Below are 23,530 nucleotides of genomic sequence, written 5' to 3' on the forward strand. Positions count from 1 at the left end.
AGGAAAAAAGAGCAACATTTTTCTTAAATTTGGGGGGGTTAGGACTATCGTTTGATATAGATTCTATGTCTGTATATCACAAGTACTTTGTGATTACAACCGTTACACCTGTATCGGAGGTTATGGTTCATTTGAAGAAAGTCACGCTGTTAATACTGCACCTTAAATCATCTAAAACAAGCTATGGTGGGGATTCACTACAACTCCTGAGGAAGGATTTGGCAGCTTTCAATGGTTTTCTTCCCTGTTATATTTAAACCTACGGCTCCACTGAGCCTAAGTGCTGAGATGGGCTTCTCTGTTGGCATTATGGACATGCAAATAAGCCTTAATGTGTCCACGAGGCCCTCTAAATGCAAATACCTCCACACTCACTTACAAATGAGTTCTTCTGATGCAGGCTGCACTGAGCCCCAATGTCTGTAGATTTCGGTTTTTATTCATTGTGAAGACATATAGATCTGGAATTAAACAAACACAGTTACAAAGGCCCTTCCCAGTAAACTTTTAGCTGATGCAACTTTGTAGGGGTGAAGTCCAGATTAGTCCTTTTTGGGAGGTAAATGTAAATGTTGTTCCTTATCATTTTAACAGAAAAATTACTCCTTAGTAGACAGGCTCCCTTTCTGAAGCTTGATATTGAACAGTCCATAACATCTCTTGTGTTTACATAAGTAAATGTGTTATATTACACCCCTAACCCTGCAGGTGAAAGGGAAAGGGAGTGCGAGACAAAGATAAGAGAAAAACAGCACATTGTGGCAGTTACTGGCGCTATTACCTTTGAGTCTGAGTCTCAGCCCAGCCTGTCAGAAAGTAAAAGATGAATCAGTAATGTCATTCCCAACTTCAAATGAACCCGCTCTTCCTTTTATTCTGTCTGTGTTCAGTTTTGGCTCATTCAATCTGCCATAAGGGTGACAAACACAACTCAATCGATTGTTGGTGAGATCAGCAAATTAACAGCCATCTTCCTGCCTCCTCCTTTTGTTTCTTCCTTCAAAATGGACAGGCAGTGAAGCAATGGAGCAAAGCCTATAAAAACACAGCAGTCATCAACAAACACAATAAAACCCCGAACTAGAAAGTACTTTCCGAGGCGAGGGAGTATTGCCGCACCACTGTTTTTGCAATTTGGAGTCAGTTTCCACAAACCACTAACTGCTCTTAAATAGTGCTGTGCAGCGTGGATATTCTATGGAAAACTAGGTCCAGGGTCCCACGTGGGGGCCAGACACTGGAGTCACTGACAAAAAACAAGTGGGAGGGGTAAAAAGCAAACACAAAGTAACTATTGAAAAGATCCTCCCAGATTCCTGTCAGACATTTGCATGCATTACCAATGTGGTCTGCATGCATCCTCGCTGGTTCGCACGGCATCTGCACAGATGTAAACAAAAGTCAGCAGTGTCTATTTGCCACATGGACTCTCCACATGTGTTTCCCCAAAACCATCAAGTGTGCTGGCATGGAGTTCTTTCCTAAATCCTCAGTAATGCTTTTACAAAGACACAGCTTGCAATAGCAAGGACAGGCACACTTGGCACGCACACGATTCAGTCCAGGAAGAGCTTGGGCGGGGCTCGATTAAGAAGCCACTTTAAAGCCGTCAACTGGAAAGGATGACAAAAGTGATGACAGGCAGTTCAGCACCACGAATGCTCTTAGACGTGGCCGTTTTCTAACACAGCGCCAAGGTAGATTACGCTGCGGCTTTAGCGTGCGAATGTGTCATGGGTTAGGCTCTAAATGAGAGGATGATGTTTTAGGGTGTGAAAGCTGCGGGTCGGGTTCACCTTTTAAGTGGATCAGCCTCGTTGCAGCACTCAAGCGTCACAAATAATACTCCGGTCCCATCTGCTTTAGTCAAGGAAGCAAGACAATAAGTTAACATCTCTCAATTCAATCTGCAGCCACGTGTCTTAAAAGAGACTAAAGGTCTTTATTTGCTGGATGGAAAATGATGACTGCCGCTTTGAAAAAGTCTTGCCGGGGGTTTAGAGGTAATTCCTGTTTTTGCTTGCAGCCACCATGTGACTTTTTGACCCCAGAAGGGTTAGAGAATCTGGTAAAACTGGATTGCAGAGAGACATTAAGACAAGAGCAAAATGTGGTCAGAGTTGATCCACGGCAACAATGAACCAAAAGTGCAACTCAGGCATTCCTGAGCTAAAGTTCTCCTCATCATCTCTGTTTATTTTCAAGTTGATAGATATAGATATATATTCCTGTAAAGTCAGAATTAAACTCATGGAAAATAGTATTTAATTAATATTTTTTTAAGCAATTTTTTACAATATTAATGGCTCATGTGATTGCTTGCATATGTATGTGTGAGGGTCATGTGACATGCACATACTGTACATGCACACATGCTGTTGCCTTATTCCAATTCTCTGAACCCATCTAGCGGGTAATTTCTCCTCTTCCAGCATGGGGGCAGAGGTCACACATCAAAGCAGCCAATGACGACTGAATGGGAAAGGTTTCCATTTTCAGAGCCTGTGTGAGCTTGCTCCCCTGGATTTGCAAACTTAGACACACTGGATCTTGTCATCACAAACCCAATTAGATGGTATTAACACACATACACACATGCAATCCTAAGAAACAATCTACACGCTGACATTTGAAAGAGATAAGACAACGGTGGAACAGAATTTGTCCTCTGTAGACAATATGCATCATTTAAATGAGCTGTAAAATATACTATCTCGATCACCTTTGGAGAGCTGCCGGTTGCAACGTGTCACGTGTCCGCCATCTGAACGTGTCTTTAGTTCAACCGTGCTGTTGAAAACCAACAAGGAGACTATTTCATTCAGTAAATACACCTAAATTCAACAACCCTACAATGAGATTTCCTGCTCGTAACAGTCAGCCTGATGATTGTTTTTCCAAGAATAAGCTTTGTTGAACTTCTCAAGAACGCAGGCAAAGCGCATGGCATTAAGACCCTATCAAAACTGGCTTTTGATTGTTTGTTCTGCAACCGGCGATATGTAGAGGAATAAACAAGAGGCACGAGTGTGCCACGTTACTGCAGGAGCAGGTGTGCAGTTTCTGATGGGTATTGGCACTGGAACAAAGGTGGACAGTTATAGGAAGTCGTCTTTTCACGCTCGTCTGGGCATAGCCATGCGTGGTGCCAGGTTGGTAAAAAGCGCTGGTGGCAATATTTACAGATTAACGCTCATGGACACATACAGGACAGAGATACAAACACACGCACAAAAAGGTGTGTCTCCTTTGCATTGATGTTAAAGTAGCTTGGTATTTGTGCTCATGCTTGGCTTATCAGATTTCAGTAAAATTTACCTAAGGCAGTGAAACATACTGTAACATACACATACTCACACACACACACACGATAGCCATGACCTCAGCTTGATATCAGTCATCATGAATAATTTCTTTGTTTAAAAATAATAATAGAAATAATAAAAACTTGGCTTCAGACTTTGTAAACGTTGAGTTTTTGTTATTTGTTGTGTATTCAATGTGCGCTACTGTGGTATAATTATGCACCAGAGGCTGAATGCACAATCTGATCTACAGAAAACCTGTTTGGATTTTTTGAACCAATGTAGACGGTCCACTTAATTTTGCTTGGTCAAACAGCTAAAGCAACATTTTTTGCACCTGTGTGTTTCAGCAACCTCCTTGGCCGTTTCATGTCCTGGTTTTAAGAAGGCTTCTATGTAAATCTTGTTCATTTAACAGTACACATGGCAGTTATCCATGCTGTTGTTGCAAAGCCAGGTGAGTCAAGCTTCACCTAGCTGATAGCATCTTATTTCACATCAGCTCTGCCTTCTCGCCCTGAGGCTCTACCAGCGTTTATTTAACTCTAATCATTTTAAGGCATCTTCTCTTTACCGCCATCACTCAAAGATAGATGGAAGCAGATTGAGCAAAAGAGAAAAAACAGAGCAGCAGTGAAGGCCAGACTGGGAGAGAGAGTGAAGATAAAGAGAGATGAGGCACACCTTTTAGATCTTAAATGATGTGCTCTCTAATCATTACTTTGGTAATGTCCTTTTGCTTAGTGACTTTTTTTTATTAACAGAAAGCAGTTGAGACTGGAACAGTAACATGATGGGGTTTCTAAGGGGTGAAAGGTCAAATGATGTAGGTGACAGCCTGGACTTTGAAGTTTCGCAGCAGGTAGCCCACCTCCTCCCACTTTTCCGATCATCCCTGAGGCTCTCTGACTGCCCCGCCCCATCCCACCCCACCTCCATACACACACACACACACACAAACACCCAGTCTGTCTTTTTCAGCGATGCACTCAGCACACTCATCTCCCCTTTTGGTTCCCCTTTACTGCAAGTCATTGAATCTTGTTTTTACTTTTATCCACTCTCATCTTCTCCATCATAAGTGCTGGACTGTCCACGTTTGCCATGATCCAATCACGTCCGTCAGTTTTTAGTGACAGAACTCACTTGTGTGGGGGAAATTTAAAACCCGAGTGAGAAATAGGCCTCTTTGCAAAAGTGCCAAATATGTGTGTCTACATCCATCAAAAAAGTCATGTGTGCACACGCTCAAAGATCTGCATGTGTACCTATCACATACTGTACAGTCACATCACCATGCTTGAAGGTGTTAATCATGAAGCTGCTTGCAAACTAGCACATGACAGTGCCCAGGTCCTTGTGCAAGGCATTTCCCTGAAGAAGTTGTAGAAACCTCCACCAGTTCATCAAGTGGGTGAAGGTAGTCAGTGGGTTGAAAAGACAAGGACGACAGATACGAGGAGCTAAAGAAAGGGGAGGACTACCTGACATGTTCAAGTCATTTCTCCACTTCTTTCCATTTTTTCCTCCATGGTGTTTTTGCTGCTTTTTTTTAACAGGGAATGTGATGATGATTTCTGGAATGGGCCTTTGTCTATGAGTCTAAGGCTGTTATGATGGGAGCTGTTTGGCTGTGATTTGTCCATTTGAATGACAACAAAACAGGTATAAATCATCCTGGGGGATGCTCCGCAGCGCTGATCCCGGGGTCACTGCCGGAGGCACGCATGCATTGCCCCAGGCTGCCTTGTGTTCCCTTTTTAGCCGACTATGCCTCAGAGGCCCAGGGGTTGTGAGGTGTCTAAAACCATCAATCATCTCCAATTCGAAGCTATTGCTACTATTATATTTTAAGGTCCATGAAAAATGAAACCAATCACACATAATCTGTAGTTCTTATGTACAAAATCCCATTATGGCTTTATTGTTAGTTTCTAATTTAAAAAAAAACACAAACCCTGTAAACTATTTATTTTAATCTCAAAAATGTTACACTCATTTATGTAGCCCAGTGAGTTGTCTTCATGCTGAAAGACTAATGGCTGCTCTCTACTAATGCCTCCCTCTGTCTTGTTCTCTCTAACGCTTTTCTCTAACTAATGGACAGATGGCATCCCATTGTTTACTGGGCCAAGGTACAATGCCTTATCGGCCATGGTGGCGGAAACTGGGCTAGTGTTTCTGCTTGACCCAGCTCAATTCTGCCTCTAAAAAAGGAGGAGGGAAAGAAGGCAAGGAACAGTGTGGAGTGCAAAAGAATGGGTGGTAGCTGGAGATTACAGCAAAAATTGTTTTTTTAAGCATATTCTTCTGATCTTTATTTGCATTGGGTTGTAAAACCCAAATCCTCTCAACTCCAGAAGAAAGGTTCAAAGATTTTCGAATGATATTGTGCTGGTCATATTAACTAAATTCATGTTAAAAATATAAATTACACCTAAGAAGGAACACAAAATTAATCAAAACATTTGACTGGAAAAGTTCTCAAATGCCACTCGATTTGCTAATTGGGCTGCTCATTTACAGATTCTTGAACAATAAAATTCAGGACACGATGCCCATTTCGTTTCAAGGTTGGAGACAAATTGTGTAGCATTTTTGTGAAGCGAAATAGATTTGTTCCTAGATCCATTTAGCTGGTGAAACTAAAGGAGTCACTTGTACATCATTGAAGCCCTTAAACCCCCAGTTCCTCCCCTCCTTTTAACCCCTGAGGGTTGGAGACCTAGGGAACTTTTAATTATCTGCAGCTCTGGCTCTCTTCTCCGCTGGCCACTGAATGGTCAACAGGCTTTTTACTACTTACTGTGGCAACAGTCCCTGAATAATAATAGATAATGCAGTCAGCATGCAGAGAGAAGTGTCTTAGGGGGGCCAAGGCTGAGAAAGAGAGACCCACAGACAGAAAGAGAGATAGGGGTATCATTAGATAAGCCTGTCGCTTAATTAGCCCTGCTTCAGAAGCAAGGGACCCCCTTCCTGACGCTCAGAATGGCCATCAGACATTATCCGCGGTCGACAATTTTTTTATGGTCCCAAGCAGACTCCACTGATGGGATTGTTAAGCAGCAGGGAGGACATATGCTGCCAGGATGGGAACACACTGTTGTCAGTCAGTCACACATTGACAGAGGGTAAAAAATACAATTTTATGATGTCGCAGAGGCGGGACCCAAGATGTTTCACTCCAGCTGCTTGTTTGGTGTGGACAAGAGTGGTGGGCAGTCTGGACCCTCACCCACCCAAGTGGCTGTGTTGGGTGACCTCAAGCTTGACAACTTGTTTGGATTTACGGGAAGTGTCACTGCACAAACCAGTGTGGTGTTTTGCCTTTACTCACTGAGTTTTCAGATCTAGAATTGCAATAGAACTGTAGAGAGCATATTTTTCTGTGTGCAATTCAGAGTAAGCATGACTATTTGACAAATTATCACACCTTTTTCATGGAATATTGTTCAACAGCTCAAAAATAAAATGTTAATAATTAGACACAAAACAGTCTCCGCCTTTAGGGATTTGTTTAATTCTTTGTGTTGAAATAATACATTTTATTATCTAAGTCTATTGTACAGACAGAATTCAGACAATGAGGCTTTCCTATTTTAAAAAAGAAAACTAACTCCTACAGCAAGTTACACTTGGGGTATTAATTGAGCAGAATACATATTAAGAGCTTTGAACAGGTAATTTTGCTTATAACTTTGTAATGCTCACTTAGAATTAATTAGTTATAATATGCATTAGCTTTGGCTAAAAAGTCCCCCTTTCCTCACCAAAACACAAAAGATGCATGTTCAGATATTAACACACTTACATACACATACACACACACACACACACACACACAGTGTGGTTGCTGGGCAGGCCGGGCCCTGCACATGAGAGAAACAGCTCCCAGATCTGCTCTGTGTTGTCTGAGTGGTTTATTTTTTATCTCACTGTCACTTTCTGAGCTCAAACATTCACGTCTCATTTCTCTGTCAATTTCTCTTCATTTTTATTTGCAATTTCCTCCCACTAATTTTGTCATCTTTGACACATGTTCTGGCTATGTCACTCGAGTGCATATATTTGCAACAAAGATATGAAGAGTGAGACTTGTGCATATCCATCTTGCTCTGCAGCTAAATGGACAAATATTGCTTGAAAGACAATCTGACATCCGTCTCAGCATTACAGTGTTTTTGCACAAGTTTTAACATGACAGCAATATTTTATACACCTATGATAGAGTGTTTCAGCAACACACCTTGGAGACTCTGAACACTTGGCATATTAGTGAGACATATTTTCAGACAAAGAGAACACACACATACACATTGTCCATGCACAGTCTACTCTCGGAGGAAGCCCATTGTGTAGAAAGGAGATCGATGGAGGGGTCAAGCCATGTCAGAAGAGGTGGAACATAAACAGGCAAAGGATTGTTTTCTGCATCTCATGCTCCTCAGCTGTCTAGAGAGGCTACTGGTCAGTGCTTTGCATCAGGTTGCAACCTTTCAGCACATGCAGAAGACAAATTTTCCCTGCTGTCTGTGAGAAAGCATAAATATAGAAAGGCAAATATCAGAGGATGAGGCTCTAACAAGCATTTAAAGAAACCCAATGTGCAGCCTCTGGTAAGTGCCCTTTAACCAGAAGACGAATGTCACAGTTCGAAACCACATCACCACCATGGTCACGTCGGTCAAATCCCCCAGCATCAGTGCTCGAGGCTTCAGAGCCCTTGGATACCTGATCTTTTTTTCCCTCTTAAATCATTTCTGTATCAATAGCACTGAATTACCAAGGACTATTAGTACTTTATAAGAAAAATGATGTGAAATACAGTTCATAAAAAGGATATCCTGATAAAACATAAATGTTAATTTCATTTTTGATTAGAATTTCTTTAAATCCTACAAAGATCTGCTAATAAAGCATTTAATGAAATAAACCAAGTCGTGACCAACCTGTAGGCCTTCTGAAAAGTCATCCTCACTGTTACAACTACATTCATATGACAACATGCCGATTTTAGGCAAATTAAGAGATTTTAAGCATATTTGTAATGTGACATGATCTGTCCTCCCAAATAGGGTTCTGAACAAATCATCTCCTAACACTGGAAGAAGACAGCCACAACAAACCATAATAAACATTGCCATTTCATCTTTGCATAATCTCTTATAATTCACTGAAAAATTAAATGAAAAAATATGAATATATTTGCAGGTCACTTATATCTGGAAGTGAACAGAACAATAATAACGTGTGTCTCCATCAAAGCTGATCCTGTATTTGCATTGTATTTATTCTAGATTATTTTTGGATGCTGGATCCATCTGATAACTGTGAGAAGGAGCATGTGGCTATCCAGATCTACCCTCCAACTCCAACTCCACAAGAGTTTGCTTTGTCTCACTTTTCTGCCCTGTGTTGGGCACCAAATAGGGTTGGTTTTGTGCATATCAGGCTTAGTTTCCTTGCTAGCCAAAACCTGCACACCTGAGGCTTAACACATTGGGACAAAATATGCAGGCCAAGCTTAGCTCAGCTGAACTGTGGCCAGAACTGCCATAAGGTTAACGAGGCCATGAAACGCAATTATTCTTTATAAACCTACGAACCAAACTAACAACTCATTGGTGTCTCTCATGTGACCCTACAGGTGTCATGTGCACTGTGTCATATAGCGTGCATGGAGCCAGACAAGCACATGTTGTACAATACAAGGAGTTGAAAGGTTACTTGCAACAGTGCAGACGCATTTTATGTCGAGAGTCATTAAATCAGCTGTCAGGAAATGATTTGATAAGAATACCAGAAAATAGGAAGGGGTAAAGTAAAGACAACTCATAATGATGGATTGGTTGAGAGGTTTAGGGGGTTGGTTTGTAAGATATACCTTTTTGGTTTATTATTACATAGACTTCTGTCAATATTCTTACAGTATCAAGGTAGTCTGTGTCTATCTATCTGTCCATCCGTCCGTCCATCCATTCCACTGCTGCAATATGGCCTCATTCACAGTGTCACTATCAGAGCTTTTCCACACAACTATTAGCACTGCACATGGCCAACAAAAGTTATTTTCTTTCATTTTGTTTTTTAGCTGCATTTTATTGCACTTTGTAAGCTGCTCAGCTTCAGTTGTTAAAAGCTCAGCTGCAAGCACGAGAAAATATTCACCCAATAGTTGAGGTCAAAATAACATTCACAGGTAGGCTAACGCCGCTATTTCACAAAGGTGGTCATAGTTGCCCCGACTGATGGCATTTGTTTCCTACTGATTCTCCCAGCCTTCCCAACATCCCCACGACCTTCCCCCTGCAGTCCCTTGAGGATGCCCCTTCCTTTATCAGAGAGTGTGTATGCAAGTGCCCTTTTGCATGTGCTGCATATCCAGTGCAGGTATCAAACTGGGACAGCTGGGTCCAAAGGTAATGGTCAGGTGGCTGAAAGGACTCCTTCAGTAGAAAAAGAGGTAAGATGGAGGTGTAAAGGTCAATGTCTGGGTAGCTTTTTGAGGTGACTGTTCCAAAATCACTCTATCCAGCCTCTTTTACTAAAAAAGGAAAACCAAAGTTTTGTGAATCTATTATTTGAGTCCATGTTTTATTGTGCAAGTAGGTGATTATGTGCACATGTGGTTCTTGGAATGCAAAGATAAAGAGCACAAACAAATGGTGATCAGCCTCTGCCTGCTAATGTTTGGGAGGTCAACATTTGACAGGTGGTGATAAATAGATGCTTGATAGTCTGTTTTCCACTGTGGCTTCTTCTGCATGAAGCCTTGTGGCTGGATGGATGGAACCACCCTCACTTGAAAGATGATTTGGCTAGAAATTGTTAAACAAAGTGTCCAGAGAACACATATTCAACCACCATATAACATGTGTCTTCATGATTCTGCCCAGACCTTTCACCTAAAAAGTCATATACATATGGTGATACATAGTTTGAATTGAATCATCAACAAGATGTGATTCCAGTGTTTGGTTTATTTTAGTTTTATAGCTTAAAGAGTTTTGAATAATACAGCGGTTTAAGAAAATGTCCCTTACAATCTGAAAAATACACAATGATACGTAAACAGGCCCTGGAGAGCACTATAATTTACAGGTTCATGAGCATCGACTTGATGAACTTCCTCTTGATAATCTCACTTAACATTTAGACCATGCAGCACACTTAATTCCACCGATTATATGAAGTGTTGTCTTCCCTGAAACCTGGACAAGGTGGTGATTTCATACTCAGAGGTGTGGGACATTATATCAGGTAGTTTGCTGGCTTCTTCACAGAACACGCCTGAACACGTCTTGATTCAACTGACAGCCTGCACTCAGCAGACAGATCAAGGTGAATCTGCACCCGTGCTCTTCCATTTTTATTTACTCCCCCCCTTGAGATTTGAAGGGAATGGGAGGGAAAAGAAATTATTGTGTTGTCTGTTCTTGTAGCCAACTGCACATTTTGAGTCAGACAGTATTCTTGGTCATGGAAACATTCCTACTCATGTGTCACAAGATGTAAGACCTCCCCAATGCTGTGCTTTGCTGCCAACAAACCCCATTGAGGAAACTCTCAGACAGAGAAAAAGCTTCAAGATTGTCTTCTTCTTGACTCGTCTTATCGGGGCTGTGTTTTATTGTCCCAGCAAGTTTTTTTTTTTTTTTTTAGAAAGAGAAAGGCCTATCTTTGGACTATCATTTGACATCATGTACACATTCCTCCTACCAGATGAACCCTTGTGATTTGCTGTGTGTGTTCTCCCCCTTGCTATGTGACTCAATGGGCTGCTTTCTTCCTCTGCAGCTTCCCCCCCTCCATCAACACACAAATATATAGACTATGTCAGCCACAAAGTCCATTCAGCTGATGAGGACCACTAGCTGTGGGGGAAAAGGCCACCACATGATAGTGGGTATGGCTCCTCACAGAAAACCACCTTTTTCTGTTAAAGGGGAGGGGGGAACAGACATTGCTTTGTGGAGCATGAAGAGGGAGTCTACCCCTTCTATTAAAGGCACTGACACCCAGCTGCTTAAGCACGTCGGCCAAACTGTGGAGCATTGTTCCACGCATGCCTGCTTTAGTCACATCCCGTCCGCGATAGGCCCCCAATGATGATCAATGACCAGGCCTTGTTGGAGTGGCAAATGGTCTTTGGCACCCCACAGGTCCCTATACTGGGCCCACTCATCCTTTGACTGATTGCCCATCACTCTCCACCCTCTCCACACCCCTGGCCTGGAAGAGGCACTCAACCTGTCCCATCAGTTAAAACCCACACGGCAGGTCAGGGTCTCTGTGTTGCAGGTTTGCTGGTGTTGTTGTCGAAAACAATAAGACGCCATTAATTCCTCCACAGTGAGGTATACTTTTTATTGTCTGAGTTTGCTGTGTATAGGTCTGCCAGTTCCTGGGCTTCCCATTCTGTCTCCATTTTATGACAGCTTTTAAAAAGCTAATGTCTGTCATCTCATCTGTTTGGTGCAATTAAATTCTTCTTTTAGTGGTATTGAAAGACGGCCTCAGCTAACACGTCCATCAGAAGAGGAGCCGCATATAGCAGACATGCTCAGTTAGACCGGATGGTCATAAAGGTTATATTAATGGTTTATGTACCCCAGTGCAGCATTGTTAATGGCAAATGGCATTTACTGGGTGCTGCAGAGGAAGGCCATTCAATCCACTGTATGGTTTATCTATCATGTCAAGAGCTCAATAAAAAGCCTTCAGTAATATCAAAGGAGACTCAACACAATGGCTGTACCCCTGGGCTAGGTTTAAACATTCTCTTGTGTTCTATGTAAGAAAATGAATAGTTTATATTTTCAAAATCCGTCTGAAATTAATCAAATTTAATTCCTCTTTGCACCGTGGCTAAGTACATGCACACGGACCCAGACAAACACACCACAGTCGATCAATCTGTGTGTGCGTGTATGTGTGTGCGTGCGCGTGCGCAGGTTCACACACGAGGCAACAAAGCGGTCTGTACGCACTGAAACAAACCCTATTACAAGGGTTGTTTTAAATCTGCATCTGTGGAACAGCTCATGCGTGAACCAGTGGCTGATTTCATGTGCCTATTTGATAGTTTAGGGTCCCTTCATCTGTGGTGATGTCATCAAAGCGAGTCACCACGCTGGAGCGAGACCTCGCTGGCTCTGCAGCTGAGCGATCCCCACAAAGCTGGAATGAATGGCGACGAGGATAACGACAAGGATGATGGAGGTTATCGTGGAGTAATTATTGTGCATGGGGGACTCCGTACAATGTGAATGAGAAAAACAGAGATGTGGGAGGGTGTGTGTGTGCGGCGGGGGATTGTGTCACTTAATGTGTCGCTTGATTGAAGTGTGTAAGGTTCTGAGCTAATTACACCCAGAACCACAGCCTAGGAACAGATGCCGTACTTGTGCATCAATAAATGCTTATAAGTAACTTATTTAGGGCTGCCTGCCATGCAAGGAAATGGCATGACTTAAAGCACAAGTGCCCAGAGGCTATTCCCCAGCTCTTTGTCTTGTCATCCTGCATCTTTTAAATTTATTCACTGCTTCAAAACAACATGGGCAGACAGCAGGGAAGGGAGGGGAGAAAAGAAGAAGAGGAAGGGAAAAAGATACAAATATTCACACGTTGCAGACGGAATTATATTTGTTATCTGAGTTGTCTGACATCAAAGAAATGCTGTCTTTTTTAACTGCAGAAGAGGAGTAGAAGCTTTTTTTAAGGCCAAGCTGACACAGAGATGGTCTTCAAAGTTTTAAGACAAATATTGTGAAATTTGAAAGACAAATCATTTTGACTTGAGCGTAGCAGGATACATTACTCTGAGGAGTCACTACTGTGTCTTACGGTGTTGCAGTAATAGGCAGCATTGCTGGTGCGTTTGGTGGCTTCTGCCTCATTTACTGTTTTATTTGGTGTGAATACAAGGAACCAACTATGCAGCAATGTGCCATCATCTTTGCTCACCACTGTGTGCGACACTGTCAGCACACTGTTAACAGAGTGTTTCATTAGACTCACATCCTGTTTTCTTTCTGTTTTTATAAGCTTGAAACCCTGTTACTCAGATCATGTGTTTGGATCCTGCAGTGCTTTTCAAGATGACTCCTAAATTGTTTCAGGTAAATGACGTGAACAATACTTGAGTCTTTACTGCGGTGCCAGATTATCTTGTGTCCCAAGATGCCATATAGCTGTGTCACCTCTTTGGTGAGTATGTGCTCTTTTGTGTAGTTTAACACTGGCGGACACACACATACACATACATACCAAGGTGCTCACACTGTTACATAACTTTGTGTGCACTTGTGATCATGTTTGAGTGTGTCTGCGTGCAAGCCAGTCTACTCTGCTCTGCCCTGCTCTGCTGTGTGTTACAAGCTTTGCATAAATGCAGAAAGTGCTGCTTCACCCATTATTGTCTGTGCTGCGTGATGTAACAGGCTGAAAGTCCCCAGGAATTCTTGCTGGTTTCAGTTTACCCAGACTGACCAGAGCTTAAAACAAAATGCTAATTCACAAGAGAAGCATGAAGTTTCCCTCCAACCATTTGTTCTCCGTCTGAATACAAGATGTTTTGGAACTGATGATTTTCCAAAAGATAATTAGACAGGTTTGCATTTTTCATGAGATTAATTCATAGCTTTCTAATGCGTGGTTTGTAACCTCACACTGCATATATTCTGGACCAAATTAACATATTTGAAATATGTATGATCCTTAAAGAACATGCCATATGTTATCAGCATGGGTTCACCCATGTGAACACTAAATGCAAATGGCCTGTTTTGATTTGTTTTTGGTATAATAAGGTTTAAAATAACTTTATGTTGGAGTTGTCACACTGGCTTGTCTGCTGATGTTTATTATATGGGCGATGCAATATTCACAGCAATATCTGCAGAACACATGTGCATGCCAAAATCTTAGAACCAAAGTTTTTTTTGGGAACATTTCTTAAGAGAAAAAACCTAGAAAATACATTTTCATTGTATACATACATTCATGTTTGTTTGCATTACAACACACCTGTTCAGGTTTACATGCATTCATTATTTGCACACAAACGCAACGCTGCATGCAATTAGTAGGTGCATTTGTGAGCTGTCATCTCCAGCATGCATAAACAAGCAAGGGGAGGAGGAAACTGTGCACACAAACTGAAAAACATGACTGTATTTTCCATGACATCACTCATCTGGGATTAATAGTGTTAATGTGTCTTTGAGTTTCTTCTCCTCTCTTGTCCAGGGCCGAAATCACATGGCTACAGCAAGGCACATCGCTGTTTTACAGGGGTTCCATGTGGCCTGGTGCCAGAACCTCTGCTTTGCATTTCCTCCCAGGGCTAATTTATCACATCCTTTTCTCGCTCAGTCTTCTCTGGGGGGTGCAAGTGTTCCTGGGAATGGACCCATGCACTCCTGTCTGGTAAAACAGCAAATAATAAATATGCACAGATAAAACAGCAACTGGATTTTTATTGGTGTTCCTGTAAGTCAGTCCATGAAATGGGTGAACAACATAAATCTTTTAACTGTGGCATAAAAAGAGAATCAGAGTGGGGCATTATTTACACTGAAGCAGCTGGAACACACTTTCTGTCAGTGTGAAATAGATCAGATGGATATATTCTCAAAAATACAAAATCTGAAGCATCTAAGCGACTGACGACCAACCCCCTCATAACATGTTGCTTCATTTGGGCAGTGAATAAACATGCATGGCGTATGTGCTTCCTCTCTCAACCCAGCCCTGCTCCCACAGCTGAAACCACAACCAGCACCTCCAATCGCTGTGATCTAATTTCCTCTTTTTTCCTTCTTCCTTTACCTTTCCTGCTGAAATTGATTTCTGCTTGTTTGGTTTGGCAGTAATAAGATCAACAGTAGGATCATGTTTCAGTGGCATACTACTTTGAACCCCGGGCAAATGATTTGTCCAAACTTAATAATGGAAATACTTAGGATGTATTGGGAGATGTAAACAGTAGTTGTAATAAAACAGTGCCGGGAGGTAAGGGCTCCTTTAAGTTGCAAAGCCTTTACACTTATGTTGGCTGTACACACCTAAGGCTGTCCCCAAACAAAATGTATCCCCGTTAAGCGTGCTGAAAAGTCATCCAATGAAAGCTATTTATCTGGAATGCAGTTTAGACCGTAGGACTTTTGCCCATTGACAACTCTCAAAATTGCATTGTGAAGCGTTTTAATCCCATTTTCTACACATAAAAACAGCACTTAGCTTTGATTTTATACTCTGGAGATGAAGACAATTGTATACTACAATTTAAATTTGCAAGTAAAATCATTTTATTTCACATGATAATTATTTTTGTGCCTTTCAATCCGCTGTATATTTGCTTGCTCAAGTGAGAGCAAGTAAATACTTTCTAAACCCATTGTAAATTCCAGCTAACAAGTCAGACCTGTTAGGGATTTTCTCTTTTTAAATGGCCTTTTAAACAACATACATCTTAAAGGACAGCCTCAATAATTGGCTGAAGTGGTTAACATAGTCAACAGGCTTGAGTGAAGTTATGTCACACATGTGAAAGTATGTCACTGAATCCTTCATGAGTTTTGTTAACAGAGTGTCCTCTCACACCTTGTATGCATCGGTCTACTTACATTCCTCAAAGTGAATTAGATTAGTTTCACTCCATGCAGGATGGCTGAGTTACTCCCTGTTCTCTGCATTAGCCTTAAAGTGTATCCATTCAGGAAATACTTCATATCCTTTCCCTGCCAACAGATTTATTCTCAATTTTACAAAAATTGATACCATCATGAAAACTAGAGTGAAACAACAAGACCATCTGAAGGACATCAGACTTTCTCTCTTTTTTTTCCCCATTTAAGCTCACCTGATTGAGTACATTAAGACGACTGGATAACAGGACTAACAGCTGCAAAATAAAAGTATGTATACTTACTGACAAATGGATTAAAAATGAAGTCTATTGAACTTTTAAAAGCAATGTTTGAATGATAAGCCTTAACCATGTGAGCAGATGTGATTTGGGAGAGCACAGAGCCAATAAAGTTTCTGCAGCTGCGCTTTGTGGTGACGGCTGACCCAGAATAGACAAATTCATGGTGTGTTTAGTTTTGTATCATACCCACTGTTGTCTGCCACATGAGTCCTTGTGACCAGGCCACAGAAAGCCGATAAAAGCTTTTATGGTTACGCAGGGTCCTTGATAAGTTGTTTTCCACTCACACACACACATTGTCACTCACACAAGCACACATTTAAACACAGATACATTGAAATAACTAATTAGAAAAAACACATTTAAAATTACAGCATTTGCACGGAAGAGACAAAATAGAAGATTGTGGCACTAATTCTTTACACACACGCTGTCACATACCAGCCAATAAAAATGGCAACTTCAGCTTCTGCTTGTGTTTCCGTACCAAAACTTGTGGATGATACAAGAAGAAGCTTTAAACTAGTTTAAATCTCTCTCGAGGCCCACAGCCACCAGCAGAGACAGAAAACAGCCAATTGGTCAATAGCAAAAAGAATGTAGCGGCTAATTTCTGATTTCCCAAATGCCATTTTTTCATGTTACTGTCTTTAATTTTGCAACTCTGTTGCAATAAACAAATGCAGGACATGGCCTGAAGGGGTGGCAAATGGGCAAAATAGAACCAGAGGCCAAACGACCTCAACAATTGTTACTGCAAGGCAAAGAAATATTGTGGTCGTTTGGTATCATATATTTTGGTCTCTCCTGAACCCACTAAACCAGAAATTTGGTTTAAACGTTAAATCAATCAGATCATGTAGCTTCACATCTGCAGACTTCCCTCATTTCTCATGTATAAGTCAAAGTCAGAGTGTGCAGGAAATAAGTCATCATACTTTTCACTATTTCAACTCCAAAAGTTATATATTTGCATGAGCACATGTAATAACCTTTGAGAATTTGAGCTTTTTAGAAGCAGCAAGGAATGTTGCTGCTAGAAGTGCAACTGTTTTAAAATGGGAGCCAAAATCTGTTGTGTCCTGCCTCTTTATGGCAGCTTTAACTCTGGAGGGATTTTGCTTAGTGAGGACTCATATGGGGAAATCAAAAATCAAACAGCTGTAGAGGGAATTTTCTCAATAAAATATGACAACCAGAAAGAACAAACAACCCCTCTTCAATGTGGCAATGCTTGATTTCTTTAACTCTTTCTCTGGGGGAGGTTACCAACTATGAAAGTTGTTAGAAATAAACAGCAGGAAGACTCATAAAACACCTGTTTCCAGTACAGGGGCCTAAAAGCCAAAGTTGTTAATAGCCAGCCATAAATTGCTCACTCCATTGTTCTGTCACCAGGTTGCAGGTTTGCATTTCTGTGTCGGATTCATGACATAACAATCACTCGACGCCCGCCCTTTTCTACTCTGACATTACAAATCTTTTCATGCATTAAACCCTGGCCAAATGCATATATCGTGCAAATTTTCATTTGAATTTTCAAACCTTTCCAAGTAATTTGGCTATTTTCAGAAATGTTCTCTTAAAAAACACCCTAAGATAAATGGTGCTTGATTTGACTACAATGGAGATTAGTTGTGGCCAGTTCAGCTCTAAAGTTGGTCGACCGCTGATATTAAAAAGAACATTTGCACAGGAAAATGCTGATTTATTAAGCTGAGCTGCTGTTGACCTTATGTTGAGAGTTGGGAGCACCAGCACAGAAGGGTCTTTTTCCTAATCAGTCTTTTGACAACAAACACAAGCTGTTTGGGCCACAGAGAGCAGTAAACGTGAATGCTGGTAAAGGGCGTATTCACATCTGTGCCTACGTAAATCTCCTCACCCCCTTATTTAAAAAATAAAACAGTCCTCTGGACATCTCAGCCTATTTGCTGCGAACCATGAGTCTGACAAGACAAAAGAGGAGGTAGAGAAATTGCAGGTGAGGGTGATTTGGGAGCAGTGAAAAAAGAGAGACAAGCCTGGACGGGACCAGAGGGAGACCTCTGTCCCAGCCATCTCTCACAGTCAGCTCAGATGAGGAGGATCAATGCACTGTAAAAACCTGCACAGCAACAAAAATGGGGGAGGAGGGTCAAAATCTGCCCATCACTCACCTGCAGTAAAGACCCGTCGTTATATTCATTCCCCTTCAAAAATGTCTCCTTGGGAAAAGCAATAAGGGGGATGTAAAGGCTACTAGTGCAGTAACCCTAATGCTTCCCCCAACTTATGAGTTCTTTGTTTCAGCTCATTGACTACAAAACATGACTAGTGGATACATTTTTGTTGCATTGTTGTCTCTCAGAGGTTTTTGTGGTTCTCTCAGGTTCTCTCAGATCCTTTTAAAAGAAACAACAAGAGCAACATTTTTGCAACATTCTCTGCCTGCTTTATGTTGGGAGGTTCTAATAAAAAGCCACCATGTGCCAATTGAGCGCCTACAATTAACAGATTAGGGTGATAAAGAGGTTGCATGACTGCGAGGCACAGGGCCGCCTCCCCGGGCCCTCAGGGCTCCACGATGGGCAGGAGCAAGAGAAGGAGGGTGTGCTGATGATGAAGGACCCAGATAATCTCTTCCTCCCTCCCCTCTCTCTTTCTCTCCCCCTTTTCCTTTCCCTCTCCTCGCCGCCCTACCCGACCCAATCCCTCTCACCCTCGTGCCCTCGAGCACCTTTTGCAAATACCTGCTCAATATTCTAGTTGGTGTTGTTGGGGGGTGGGGGGCATGCGGTGTGTCTGCAGAGGAGAGATACAACACACAAAAAAGCTGCTTGAAACAAAAAGCGGAACATCTGCTAAAGCGATTGCGAGGTAAATATGTTTGACAATTATTGTTTACAGTGACAGTGGTAACAGTTTCAACAGCCAAATCAAAATGCCACCATTTCTCTATTTGCAGTAAAACAGATGGGCCTACAGCGATCCATTAGCAACCTGTCAAACGCTTTGTTCGCAACCTACTTGTGCGTCTGAGCTCCTTTGCTGTGTGACTAAGGAGTGGTATTATTTGGGCACAATGATTACTATCTATTTGCCCGGCATGAATCTGATGCTGACTGCTTATTGTTTGTATTATATTTTTGCCTTGTTCTTTCTATACTCTCTTGTCTTTACTGTTTCCTTTCCAAGAGAGCAGCTTGAGTCCATATTTGCCCCCCCACCACACTCATATACACACATGTTACTGTATTATTAATGGCCATGCTCTCAGTTTTGCACTTTAAAGAACATGCATAACGATTTTTCTCTCGCTGTTTGTTTACTTGGCTGGGAAGATTGCAACACATTTGGGGCATTTCTTGTTATTCTGCTGTGGGTGAGATTATTCAGCAGTAGAAATTATTAAACAGTCGGCTCTTTTATCCTGCCATCTATATACTCATGCTACCTTGGAAGAACAATGTGAGCGCAATGAGTGAGCAGGAAAATCCTGGTCTTGATGAGGGATCCTAATCAAATTGGCAAGTCAAAATAGATATCCTGTTCCAGGTTTGTGAAAAAGACTTTTCATTTGTAGAGAGCAACCAAAGATGGTTCTATTATCCACTTACCCTGTCACTGTTTCTCCCCACCTCTCTAACAGCTCTAAATACGCTCAATCAAATATTGTGTTGAGAATAATTAACCCCAGAGCCCCCATAGGTTCTAATTGATGCCTATTAGAGGGCTGTGTGATTCCTGGATAAACACAGAGGAGAGAGAGCAAATGGCAGCGGTGTGGGGTGGAGGTTTGATTAGTAAGCAAAGTGTGGGAGCGATGCATACCGGGGTAACCAACATTTAATTATCAATGAGGTTTTTGCAACACTTTAGAGAGGCCCCAGGCAGCGTTTTCTTCAGTCGTAGTAATGGGCTCTTTTTAATAGAACTTGTGTTAAACACGGAGCTGCCACTACAAAACTTTGGCGTTCAGCCCTCAGTTGTGGCTGATTTAATTCACTGAAGAGCTGATTTCGGTTTCACATTTTGGAAGTGTGCAGCAGGGCTGACAGTGAGTTACACACACACACACACACACACACACACACACACACACTGCGTTTACGTTTTGTCATTTGCATCTTTTTTATAATTTCTTTAGGAAAGAAAAAACTCTGAAGGTGCAACTCCAACGCCTAAGTGTCATTTTCACATGTGAAAACTATCTTTAAAAGTAAATTCATGTTTTTTTATAGGATTTAAGACCCAGGTCTGAATTACCAGGAGTAGAGTATCACTGGAAACCAGAAGTCCACACTCTGTCATGTGGGCTCCCAGTAACAGCAGTGAGAAGTTTGTACATAGATCTTATTTGATTTCGTAGTCAAGCAATATTGAATTTTATTCTCACCATGAAACTATTAAGATTCTTTTCAAGATATAATTGCCATATGAAACCTTCTGTCATACTATAAACTGGTGGTCACTACTGCTCAATTTACCATGTATGTTGTTGAATATAATGAGCTTGAAATAAATACATGGAAATGAATTCAAAAATATCCAGCTTGGGTTAAGAAGGGCAGAGAGTGGGGCTGGAGCTCAAGCCACATTCTCAAATGATCATTTTTGTCATTAGCCACAGAGATAAAAACTCAAACCCAAACCAAATGTTAAACTCACAACACGAACTTTCAGCGTCCCCCCCCCCCCCCCCCCTCTCTGTCAGTCAACACAATTGAAACAAAACCTGAAGTTTTGTGATGTAATTGAAGGATCATGGGAGTTAGTGCAAATCTATTGCAGACTTCCTCTCTTCTTTTCTGACATTCCATCTGTCCTTAATCTGTGTTTCTCATTACCTTTATCTGTTATTTCTTTTGTTACATTTTGCATCCAACTAGACGATGATGTTATGTGAATAAATGAGACATATGTTTATATACCCAATTATTAGCATACCTGGAAGCCTGGTAGAAAAACTTTAGTTTTTAAATACTGTTATATTCGTGATATAAATATATAAATCCCAGAAAATCAGTACCTTAGTGTTCGGTTAGGTACTTATACTCTCTAAGGCCCAAGGCTCTTCTTTCTGACTGGAGCAAAGGTGCTCAGGGCAAAAGCAAAGCCCAAGTTTGACCCAGTTTTCGGGGGTTCCTGTTAGCAAACGGCTGGGACTCAGGGTAACCCTCCATCAACACCAGCTCCTGTAATTTGGCCGAGCATGTGCCAATCAAGGCAACCGCGATGACAAGCTCGCGATGACACGGCCATCGTCCTCTCTCCTGTCTTTGCTGCCTGGGCATCTCAAACTCCAGAAAACATCCCAGTGATTATGGCATTTCAGTGTCATGTGGCATGTTGAGTTTGGCCAGAGCCTTGAGATTGACAGTGCAGAGACAACATGTTTGTGAAATTCTCTGAGTTTATTGGGAAAGGTTGAAGTTTTTGGCACACAAGTCTCCGGTGTTATTTAATGAAACTTCTTTGTGGAAGCACGCTATCAGATCGCATTTACTTCCGTCCAAAAACAATGAACCATGAGTAAAAATGTTTCAAAAATTACAACTTCCGCGCAAAACTTCAACTGCATTTTAATATTGGCAGAAAATCTCTCTTTTCTTTTTTGAAAACAAAGCCTCGTGAAAGTTCACATTTTTCCCCCTCCAGTTTGAAAATGGCCTTTCCCATTTTCCAGCTGTCAGGAGGGAATCCTTTTTCAGGACCATCATCAGTAGAGAGGAAGAGAGAGAGAGAAAGAGAGAACAACACATCTGACAATCCACTGGCATGAAAGTGAGCCCCTCAAGCTAACAAATTCAGAGAGAAAATTACAGTTTTGCGCGTTTGTGTCAATATGCATGTCAAAAGGTAATTGGGAAATTGTTCTGGAATGTCAAGTCCTGTTGGCAGTGTTTAGCCTGTGGTTAGATCAAAACCATTTCTTCACAGGCTCCAAGAGGCCAGACCCAGCTACTTAGCCCTCAACCGTATGAGACACTCCTTTAAGATAATAGTGTGGCAGCTTATTGTAAAGTTATTACTTTATTATCAGATGCTCAAAGGATCTAGTGAGGAGGGCAGAGAAACTTTATTGTACTCTGGCATTGTTGTCAACGATTGCATTTTTGTAAATTAGTGCTGTGAGTTAAAAGCCACAACATTCAATCAAGCTGTACACGATGCAGAACCAATAAATGATTTACTTTACTTGTGGAAATACAATAAAGTCAGAACATCAGTGAAATGATTACGTTGTTGGCTATATTTAACATGGGGCTTCTTCTACAACTAAAACTGTTGAGAGGCAAAATTACCCCTAAAGAACATCTCTCTACAGTGACCATAATGTTAAAGAACACCACCATCATTGTTTTTGATATTGAATTTGGTCATTTTTTATTTGAGGGACTTGTTTTATTTTCTCTGATTAGCATGCAGCAGAAATCAAGATGAGAATTTAAGGTTTAAGATGATATCATTAACACTGTTACCTTTAACAAGCCTTTAAAAGGCAGAATTACAAAGTAAAATAATATTCATAAATATTCCAGGAAACCCGCAGCTCCACATTTTGGAGATGGTCATATGATCTTTGTTCAGTTGATGAAGTAGTAATGATGTGGCATGTCCTGTCACTTCTGTCACGACACTTCGTAATGCATCTAATTACTTGACTACACTGCACTGCACTGCACTGCGCTATACGATACTATACTATACTATACTATACTATACTATACTATACTATACTATACTATACTATACTACACTGCACTACATGACATTATACTATGTTGCACTATAATATAACATACTACACCATGCTACATTACATTGTACTGTTATATTATACTACAATACACTATGTTATACTATACTATATTACATTATACGATACTGCACTACACTATACTATGTTATGCTATAATGTACTGCACTGTAATATACTATCCTGCACTACTCTGTACTATGTTATACAATATTATACTACACTAGATTTTACTATACTGCATTACTCTACACTACAAGTATACTATACTACACTACACTATATGATACTATGCTATACTATACAACACTATATTATACTATACTACACTACACTACACTACACTGCACTACATTATATCATACTACACTATACTATACTGCACTACACTATACTATACTGTGCAATACTATGGTATAGTATACTGTATACTGTATAGTATAGTACTGAACTAATCAATGGGGAAAGTAGCCAGCTTCATGTGATCTACAGCATAGGATGATCTCTGTCACCTGATTCAGCCCCTTTTTTCTTCACTGCTAA

General features: G+C 41.1%; 1 long non-coding RNA gene across 1 annotated transcript; it reads left to right on the forward strand.

Annotated features, from left to right (window-relative positions):
• The first annotated feature begins 13,389 nt into the window (after positions 1 to 13,389).
• LOC130514161 (uncharacterized) lies at positions 13,390 to 14,782 on the forward strand. The gene is made up of 2 exons (XR_008946940.1): positions 13,390 to 13,520; positions 14,562 to 14,782. It is a non-coding gene; the product is annotated as an uncharacterized LOC130514161 (long non-coding RNA).
• The last annotated feature ends 8,748 nt before the right edge of the window (positions 14,783 to 23,530 follow it).

The sequence above is a fragment of the Takifugu flavidus genome, chromosome 17, assembly GCF_003711565.1.
Source record: "Takifugu flavidus isolate HTHZ2018 chromosome 17, ASM371156v2, whole genome shotgun sequence".
NCBI classification, from domain to species: Eukaryota; Metazoa; Chordata; class Actinopteri; order Tetraodontiformes; family Tetraodontidae; genus Takifugu; species Takifugu flavidus.